The following is an 8,996-nucleotide window of genomic DNA, read 5'->3' as shown; positions in this document are numbered from 1 at the left end:
CTCCCGGGACCCCAGCCTGGTGCCGAGGGCCGGCTCCAACCGACGTGGCCTCTCCGCCTGCCCGGGACGGAGCACGAGAGGCCTGGACGCTGTGGCCAAAGCGCAGCCAGCAACTCCGAAGAGAAGAGGTGCCCCCAAGGAAGTGGCCCTGCCAGCCCAGCACCGCCCCGCAAGCCCTAGGGGGACAGGAGGGGAGGGGAAGGAGGGGCGAGGGGCTGGCAGAGCGGAGGTTTGGAGGAGGGGTGCGGGTCACCGCCCCCAGCCAAGTGGCCTCCCCTTTCCAAACTCTGTTCTCTTTAAACTTTAGGACTTGTGCTAGTCACACAGAATTCGTGCAGACCTTCAGCACAGTTTACCAGGAACGCGTCCTCACCCAGATGGAGAAGTCAGATGGGACAAGGCTCCAGGAGCCCTCTCAGCTCTGCCCAAGTCGCCCCCCTTCCTGACTTGGTGTCCCCTCCAGTTCTGCCAGCCGCCCGACCACACGGCACTGTTCTTTCCTGGGCACCCACGCAGTACCTTCTCAGGCTGTTTTCATCCGCAAGTATAATCCACAGTGTCTTCGCCCTCTACTGCGCCCTCTACTGCGGGGGGGCGTTTGTTTGAGGTGGTTGGGAATAACTGCCATGAATATTCTCCCGGGTGCTTTTTGGTGAGCGCACACGCACACATTTCTCTTCAGCACAGACTGTTTCCTGGCACTCTGGAGTAACGTTTTGCTGTGACTTTGAAGCAATAAGTGGCTCCTTACTGTGCTACATTCCCTTCTGCATTCTTCTTTTTACCTGTACCTACTTTTATATTTGTGTGGATTTCTTATAGTCAACGTATCATTTGGTTGTGTTTTAATCCACTCTGACAATGTCAGGCTTTTTTGTATTTAAACCATTCACATTTACAGTTATTATTGATATAGTTAGAGTGATGCTACTGTATAACTATGTCCTTTCCATTTCATACTCTGTTTAATTGTTCCTTTCTGCTTTCTGGGACTTTGATATTGTACAAACCCATTTCCTCTTCTCTCGGCATCATGTCCAGGAATTTGCAATACGCCTTAACGATTTATATTTTTGTTCTGCGTTGGGGTAAAACTCAGGGTCTCCCTCCTGTTAGGCAAACACTGTACCTGGAAGCCACATCCCCAACCGCTTAGTGTACTTCCAACTAACAGTACATGCTTCACAAGTGGTACAGCAACTTAAAGTATTCCTGACTCCGTCTTTTCGTCCCTGATAAAGTTGCTGCCATCTCTTCCACTCATTCATGTGCTGTACTAATTCAGGTGATTATTATTAGTACTTTCAACAAATATTTACTTATGACATCAGTGGAGAATAAGAAAACCTAAATTTTTAGTTTGTTTTCATTTAATCCTTCTCTAATGGTTTTCCCTTTCCACATCGATCACTGTTTTTGACCTATATCATTTTCTGTCTCTCTGAAAAAACTTCCTTTAACATTTTTACAGGTATCCTGGCAATGAGTTCTCTTTGTCTCAGAACATCTTTATTTGTTTTACCTTTGAAAGTTAATTTTATGAGATATAAAATTTTAGGTGAGTGAATTTTCCTTCAATATTTTAAATATCACACTCCTCTGTCTTCTTGCTCACATGGTTTCTGATGAAGTCTGCTATAACTCTTCCTCCCCTTTTGGTAAGGTGTTTATTTTCCTTTGTATTATTTTAGGGTTTTTCCTTGTCTTTAGTTCTCTACAATTTACGTATGACAAATACAAACTCTTTGTTATTTACCCTGCTAGGTATTTCTAAGATTCCTCAATCTGTAGTTTACTACCTGTCATTAATTTTTCAAAGTTTCAGCTACTGTTCCTTCAAGTATTTCTCCTCCTGTTTCTGCTTCTCCTTCTGATGTCACACAACACATTATACCTGTTGTGATTTCCCTGCAGTTCTTAGACATTGTGTTCTGCTTTTTTTTTTCTTTGTACTTCAGTCTATGATGTTTCTCCTGACCCATTGTTAAGATCACTGGTTCTTTCTTTGGCTATATCCAATGTATTACCCAATTGAAGGCATTTGCCTTTTCTATTATAATGTTAAAACCTCAAGCATTTTGTTTGATTATTTTTTAAAGTCTCCATTTCTCTGATTACCTTTTCTTGCTGTCATCTACCTTTTTTCCAGTAGAGACTTTAACATCTTAATCAAAGTTATTTCCAACTCTCTAATTGAACATCTTATGTCACGTCTGGCTCTGGTTCAGATGCGTATTTTGTCCTGTTAGACTGTGTTTTCTTTTTCTTCAAATATGTTTTGTGATTTTTATGTTGTTAAGAGCCAATATCTTAGTTACTTTTCTTGCTGCTGAGACAAAATACCCAACATTCACATGTTAAAGGAGGAAAGATTTCTTTCAGCTCATAGTTTGTGGAGGTTTCTGTCCATATTCACTGGTTCCAAGGCAGTGGCATGGCAGAGGGGGTACTGCAGAGGAGAAACACTTCATGGCAGAGCAGGCAGGAGGTAACAAGCAGCAAGAAGCAAACGTCCCTTCCCCCTTTACCCCATCTAGGCTATAAACCCTTTGTGGTGCCATCCACAACCAGGACTGTGTTAAAACAATTAGTGGACTAATACAGTACTACATACTCTTAATCCCAGCATCACACCTTCAACCCACATTCACACATCCTAGATCCAGCTCTGTCTAAAAAATCCCACCTATGACTGCCATGAGGCTGTTTTAGGGGGACATCTAGATATGAGCTATAACAACCAGACATAATGTATTGGGTAATCTGGATGGAGGTGATTAGACTTTTCGTGTGAGATTTTATGTTACTCTGGTTTGCAGTTGAGCTATGCTTCACATTTGCCACAGTTAAGGTACTGGGATCTTCAAATTCTAGCATTCTTGGTTTTTGTTTTGTTTTTTTTTTTTTTTTTTGCAGCTTTAATTGTTTATTGGTACATTTTAGGGATACCGTACAGTTACATTCATTGTTGGGATCTTGTACCTCTACATGACAGGTTTTGGTTCTCATTTTTCCCCCTTGTCCCTGCCCTCCCTTCACCCCCTCCTCCCCTCCCCATCTACAAACACTTTATTTCCATCTTTTCATTATCTCACATTTTTTCTTTTCCCTTATTACCCTTCCCCTACCCATCCCACCTTCCCTATACCTTTAGTCCCTTTCTTCCCATCTAGCATTCTTGTTTTTTATTCCCCTGTATTTCCCCCAAGAACTCCCTCTTAAGTAGTTTCTGAGCCTTGCAGATCCTCAGCTGTAGTCCAGACAGTATCCCGGAGCCTTATTGTCACAGTTCATGACACTGCAAAGGATGAGAGACTACTCAGAGTCAGTGTCCAATTCAAACTCCAAGAAAGGCCAGAGGGACTGCCCTTAGCCAAGACCCCTCAGCAAGAGTCTCATAAAGTTGGGAACTGAAGCTTCTGCAGCTTTTTATTGATAGAACCAGGAAGGACAGGGGGAGGTTAGGATGGTATGTTACATGATTGACCTTAGGGCCAATCTAAATGATAAATTGGAGTATGAAGGAGGAGAGGGCCAGAGTATTCATTTCTTAAGGCAGTGTGTTTTGATCTTACTTAGACTTGTGGCTATCACCTTATAATCTCTAACCATGCATTCTGGGAGGTTTTGGGTGCGTGGCTTCAAAAATCCCTTACCTCTGCATATCCATTTCACACATGCCTCTGGCCAACACTCCCACATCTTAATGCGGTGACAAGGAGGGAGAGAAAACATTCTATATTCTTATGAACAAATCTCAGTCCCTAGGCTTCCCAACTTTTTTTCTCTCCTCAGTTTAGGTGAGATAGCACAGAAGCAGTTAAAACTGGATCTTCTCCCACAGGCAGTTACAGATCTGACGATGACCTTTTCTGAATAACTGGCTACTTTTATGGAGCATATATAGAGTATGTTTATAAATGGTTACTTTTTCCTTCCTTCTGTCAAGGGCACAAAGTAATATTTTGTGGCTCTTCACCATGACAACCAGTAACTTCTCAGAGATAAAACCCATGAAAGAACTGAGACTTTGCCCAAGGTTGTGATCCCTCAGGAGCTTCCCACTCAGACTACACTCAGCCTCCAATAATTTATTAAAACACCATATGGATGCTTCTACTAATTCATGACCCTAACAACCTGTGCCCCAGATAAGCTGACTTTGTGTTTCTTTGTGTATAGGATGGTTGCAGTAATAAAAAAAAAACTGGGTAGCTTAAAACAAACAGATATTTATTCACTCACACGTTTGACTGATAGAAACCCATAAGTCAAGGTGTAAGCCTCTGAAACCTGTAGGGGAGACTTTTCTTTACCTAGCTGGCAGTAGCTTACAGTCTTTGGTGGTCTTCAGCTTGCAACTGCATCCACTGTCGTGGGACTCTCTTCTCACAGGTCTCTGTGTCTTTGCCTCTTTTCTTACACACAGATTAGCCATATTGGATTAAAGGCTCACTTTCGCTCCCATATGACTTCATTTTAACTAATTATATCTACAGCTGTACTTCTAAATGAGGTCACATTTTGAGGTGCTGGGAGTTGGGCTTTGGCATAACTCTTGGAGGGATACAATTAAACTCATAACGCACTATTATCTACCTGTTTCACCAGGTGTGAGGTGATGGCTATCTCTACAACCTCAATTTTCTGAGACATTAGAACACGATGTTCATCTTTTCTGTCCTTGTAGGAAGGGAGTAATGACTTTAAGCTCTTTATATGGTGGGATCAAAACTGGAAGACTGTTACTGGTTTTTAAAACCATTTACACAGATGCTTCAAAAACAGTAAAGTTTTACTAATTATTTCCTAAACTTGCTATACTACTTGAAATTAATTTAAAAACCCTCCTGTTATGCTGTGGGCTCCAACACATTCTGCCTCAGCTCCACACAGTGCTTTGGCACACTCCTTTTAAAATTGTAACAGGTTTTAATGACTCCAGCCCCTTTGCATGCAGTTCTTGTCTCCAGTTGCTGTGCAACTGTACATTCTTGCACTTTCACAGTGTAATTCAAACAATGGTAGCATAGTGATTAAAAGGAAAAAAAAGAACTTGATTTGCTTTAACTGTTATTTCAGAATTTTTATCTGTGTTTAAAATCTGAAACAGTGAAACAGTCATAAAGCATGAGATGCTTTTTATTGGTAAAGGCAAATTTTAGTTCATGTGTGGAATATTTTAGTACCACTTTAGAGTTGTATTTCCTTCTTTTCAAACTGTTACAAGAGTAAATAAAAATTTAAAAAATCATGACTACAATCTAAAATGATTACTACAACTAAAAATCATTTTGCCAAGAGGGAAAACTAGCCTCTTGAAGTGTCACCTGTAATTGTTAAGCCGCTAATTTGGGTCTTGCCTAACTTTGAGAAGTTTATAGTTTCAGGTCATAGTTGGTGGCTACAAGGCAGGGTAGCATGGCAGAGGAGATCTACTTCATGGCAGGCAGAAGACAGAAGGCAGCAAGGTAGCAAAACAACAAAACAATAAGCCACCACAGCAGCCTTCTTTCTGTCCCTTATACTTTATCCAGGTGGCATGCCCTTAGGCACACTCAGGGTGGGGCTTCCTATTATTCACACCCAGAACTGTACCAAATCAATCAGTGGACTAGTTTAATAATCACACACCATTGATCCCAGCATCACACACTTAATCCCAGCAATTCACACTTAATCTCAGCATCACACACTGTAAATATAGCCATCCCTGAAAAGCCCCACCTTTGGCCACAAGAGGCTTTAGAGGGACATACAGATACAAACCATAACATTTCTCCCCTTTTTCCCAAAGATTCATGCATACCCTTTTTATGCAAAAGGCATTTAGACCACCTCCAAGTGTTGCCGAAGTCCTAACAGTTTCAGCATTGCTGAAAAGTCCATCTGAAAGGTCCTCTCAGATTTAAGGCAAACTCGTAACTAAAAGACCCAGTGAAAAGAAAGTTAAACAGTACCAAAATGTAATGGCCCAAGATAAATATTTGCATTCCAAACAGGGGGATAGAGAGGAATGGGACCAAATCTAGTCCAAAATGCAACAGGGCAATCATTAAATCTGTAGTACAGTGTCCAGCATCCAAGGCAGTCTGTGGCAAGATGTGGACTCCAAGGGATTTGGGTGACTCCACCCCCCATTGCCCTGCAGATGGTTGTAACCACTGCAGCTTCTCTCTTGGGCTGGCTTTGCCCACTTCTTGCAGCTTTCCTCAGATGAACTATGTTCCTGGCTTCTCCAACTTTCTGGGGTCTTCCCTGCACCTTTGGCTTCGCACTCATAGCTTCATGAACTGCTCTCTCAGGAGCATACTGCCCGGTCTCCCAGGTCTTCCTCTGGGTGGAAGCCTTCCTGACCCCACAACTCTTGTATTCTGCATGCACCTAAAACCATTACCATGCCGATGATGCCAAGGTCCTCTGCCAGCTGGAGCAGTAGTCAGCCAGGCTTCCTTCTCTCTTGGCTGTAGGGGTCCTGTGCCTGGATCGCTGACCTCTCTGAACTCAATCCCAAGGAACAAATTTTCTAGGTCACTGCCGCTCTGGAACCTGGTGCTCTAGGGCCCTCTCCTCAAAGCAAATTCTTTCACCTTTGCACCTTTTAGGCTGCAAAGGCAGGAGTCTTGCTGTTTCTTGCCATCTCTTCAGGGCATCTTTTCCATTCTTCTGTTCCTTCTCAGCAACTGAGTTCTCCTCTGCTCTATCTTTGCAGTTGACAGCTTTGCTGGAGCTTTCTTTCTGGCTAAATTCACAACATTTTAAGTCATTTTGCTGGGCTCTTTGCTCTTGTTTCTCAACATAGATCTGACTAAACACTCCCAACAGCAGCCATGCCATGGCCTTAACACTAGACTGCTTTGAAATTTCTTCTGCCAGATTAATTGGTCTACCACCCTTAGTCTCAGTCTCAGGCAAACTCTCTGCACACTAGCAAAATTCAGATGAATTTTCTGAGAAAGTCTAACTCACATGGTCTGGAGTCCAACAGCCAATACAGTTCTTGTTCCTTACTAAAACTTCCTGTGCCTGGTCTTATTGGTACCATTTCTATCAGTATTCTGGTCTTCTCAGCTCTGACCGGAATCTCCCATCAAGTATGGCTTAAGAAATTCCTGGGCTATTTCTCTAGCTGGCATTTCCAAACTTTCCAAACTCTTTCCACAAACCAGTTCTGAAAGTTCCTGAACCACATGGTCAGGTATAGTCACAGCAAAGGTCTCAGTACTGGCACCAAAATCTGACTTAGTTATCTTTCTCATTGCTGAGGCAAAATACCCGACAACCAAATTTAAAAGAGGAAAGGTTTATTGTAGCTAACAGTTTGTAGAGGTTTCAGTCCCTAATTAGCTGGTTCCAAGGCAGGGCAGCATGGGAGAAAGGCATCACAGATGAGAAATAGCCCATGATGTGGCAGCAAGAGGCAGCAAGCAGCAGTGCCTGCTCCCCCTTTCTGTTTCAATCAGCCTACAAGACTATTGATCAGCACCACAGCCATGATTCTATTATCCATACCCTTACTCCCAGTATCATACCCTTAATTCACATTCATACACCCTAATCCAGCTACTTTTAAAACTCCTCATCTATGACCACATGAGGCTTTGAGGAGACATCTAGATACAGAGCAGCACAGGTAGCTTTTTCACATGTGGGTACTGATGAGTACTCAGTTGAACCAAATTATTCACAAATGAAAACATTTACATACCAGGATGCCACTTCATTTTATTCTTGGAGACATGGATTGTGGGGACTCTCAGCTTTTCCACACTTAGAGACAAGTGTTAAAGCCTTCATTTTCAGGGAATATATGAAACTTAAGTCCTCTCAAAAATTCACATAATCTCTACTGACTTAAACAAATTACTGAAGTGCCGAGTCAATGAATGTTAAGAGATATTGTTTTCCAGACAGCCAGGCGATCCCTGGGAGGACTCTACTCTCGTCTACCATTACTCATATGGCCAAAGGAGCCCCAGGGGATGCCATCCTTCTGCTTAAGGAGTAGTGTGCCGCAGTATGGAGAGTTCTAAGGCTGAGAGGCTAGTGGTGCTCTACTGGTCAAGGAAGGTACCCATATTGCTGCAAGAGTTTCCAGCTGAGACAACTGCTTAGTAAGTACTTAAGTATCACAAAGGTGCCTTGTGCACAAAAACAGACCTCATTGTTCTACAGGGAATGCCCTCTGAAAGACCCAGACCTCTCCATAGACCTCAAGAAAAACTATGGGAAATGTCCTGAAAAGCACTCCACAGGTGCCAGTGGCCTTGCCATTTGCTCATATCTAACATGGGAGAGATTTGACCCTGCCAGTCTGAAAAAGGAGCAGCGTATCTCCTACTTCAATCCAGTTTGGGACTAGTATAACTAGGGAAGAATGAGTCATGGGTACAGAATGGCAGTTCAAATTATAATACCATTTGCAGTAAAATCATTTCTGCAAAAATCATGAAAAGTGGAGTGAAATTCCTTGTGTTTAGGCGTTTTTGTCTCTTTATCACTTGAAAGGGCCAGAAACTAGGGTATTTAGAGTGGTCCCTGAGGAAGAAAGAAATGATCCTGTCCTCAGAACCTCATCTGTCTCTTAGGGAGATGTCTTTGATATCTGTTCATGAAGACAACCACATTTGGAGATCTCCTTGACCTCTCCTTGTCCCCAGGCCAATAAATCAGTCCCTCTCCCTTCAAGTGACTCAGAAACTCCACCAGAACCTAACATCGCCGAGGAACTCACTATTCCTCAGCCCCCTCATCTTGCTCCTCAGACAGCTTTAAACCCTAGAGGACATACTCTGAGTGGGGCTTCCTACTCCTCTAACTTACAACTTGTCCTGCCCATGACGAGGTCCCAGGGACAGAAGGACCATTGGAACACTGGTCACTTTTTCAGTGGCTGATATCCAACAGTGTAAAAGAATGGCTAGGCCAACATTCAGAAGATCCTAGTAGGTTTACAAATGTGCTTCAAACTTTGACCACTGTACTGTTTATCATGG

Source organism: Fukomys damarensis, unplaced genomic scaffold (assembly GCF_012274545.1).
Source record: "Fukomys damarensis isolate Sample0158 unplaced genomic scaffold, DMR_v1.0_HiC HiC_scaffold_28, whole genome shotgun sequence".
NCBI lineage: Eukaryota > Metazoa > Chordata > Mammalia > Rodentia > Bathyergidae > Fukomys > Fukomys damarensis.
The sequence above is the reverse complement of the archived record's forward strand: the minus strand, read 5'-3'. Positions refer to the sequence as shown.